Source organism: Alligator sinensis, unplaced genomic scaffold (assembly GCF_000455745.1).
Source record: "Alligator sinensis unplaced genomic scaffold, ASM45574v1 scaffold832_1, whole genome shotgun sequence".
Lineage (NCBI taxonomy): Eukaryota > Metazoa > Chordata > Crocodylia > Alligatoridae > Alligator > Alligator sinensis.
In genome coordinates, this window is record NW_005842057.1 from 2,291,020 (window position 1) to 2,292,688 (window position 1,669).

Here is a 1,669-nt window from a genome sequence, read left to right on the forward strand (position 1 = left end):
TGCACTGTAATGCATATCCTCAATTCTCTGCAGGTTTCAGCAGACTGCAAATCTGTCAGGGCAGACTCTGCAGGGAAACTGTGTACTTTTCAACGGTCTCCACTATATATAATCTTGCATCACATGATGCAATATGAAACATTATTGTGTGTCAGATGACACTAGTGCTCTATCCTGTTTATCTTCCCTTGCAAGTGCAAGGTCAAAAATGCTAAACAAAATTTGTTATGTTTTTAGAACTCAAAACAGGTTGGCCATGTGCTGTATATTCAATCTTAAACTATCACTTGTCATGACAGACCGGAAGCAAGTGCCTAAATAAGCATTTGATATCAACAGTAACCCTATATTATAGAACAGCTCCCATACCTGTTGGTTTTGGTCCATATTTACCTCAACCTCATGGTGTAAAATCCAACATTGCAAACATTCACCCAATAAATAAATGTAGAGAATTGTACAGAACAGGCTAAACAACTGTGCTGAGTCTAACAAACCCAGATAGATGGTGTTGCTATAAATTCTTGAGGAACTGCATGGTGGAATAATGTGTTTACATTTGTTTAAAGGCTTTCTTTTACTCTTTTGTTAGCTCAAGCTATAACTCAGGTTTTAGCATGGAGTGGGGGAACTGAATCTGAAGTGGTGCTGATGTTGAAGCTAGGTTTAAATTGATGATACAGCACATCAGATGCCAATCATTCTGTGCTGTTGTTAATCACAACAGTTTATGTAGCTTGAGCTTGGTTTTGCATTGTGAATACTCATGCTCTTGGGTCACATGAGCTAGGATAGATTAGATACAATAACTCAAGCTGAGTAATTTGAGCTAAGTTTTTCAGTGGAGAAAAGCCCTAAACAAGTCTTGAACTCTGCCAGTCAACAGCAAAGTCAGGAGGAGAACCCGGGAGTGCTGCAAAGCAGGGCATTGGCATAGTGACCTGATTAGTGATTACTAGATATTACAGCAGGATAGATGTATTGGATATAAATAATGCTTTACCTTATATGCTTTTGCGCACGCTCACACACACACTCCCAGTGAAAATGCAGAAACAGATAATGGAAGATACTACACAGAAGTAGGGTGACATCTATGAAAGCATATGCTTCTCTGAACTAGTCTCTAAGGTGCCACCCTGCCCTGCTTTCTACATATCAAGTAGTAAGAGAGAAAACAAATGAAGGTTAAACTGAGGTTCTGATAATGAGGACTGAATATGTTCTTAAAAGACCTCCAAACAATGGCAGTCATATTCTTATGCAAAGGTCTTGTGGCTTCTTGTTAAAATGATTAAATAACAAGATGTGCTTCTCATTTATTTGTAGCTTGACAAATGTAAAACTTTTCATTTAAATGGCTTCACTTTTTAGGCCATTATAAATTATTCCAAGGCTAGAGGTGTGGAAGCCATAATGGTGACAACTTCTATTACACTGTCATTATCTACAGCTCAAACTGAGAAAATAATTCCAGAAAGGAAAATTGCAATAACATGGCCTTTTAGTTCACTGCCACGCCTTTCACACGTCCCTCATTTTGGACCCAAATGTTCATCTCTTCCTCAGAAACCACTATTATTAGTTTAAACTATTTACCATACATCAGAAGTGTTAAACAATAAAGCTATAGCTGCAGAAAATGGTGTTTATCCCCCCCCCCCCCCAC

At 38.3% G+C, this 1,669-nt stretch overlaps 1 long non-coding RNA gene across 1 annotated transcript in view; it reads left to right on the forward strand.

The window, feature by feature from the left end:
* Positions 1–1,669, forward strand: part of LOC112550206 — a 13,314-nt gene that overhangs the window by 5,912 nt on the left and 5,733 nt on the right. The gene's annotated exons all lie outside the window — the stretch shown is intronic.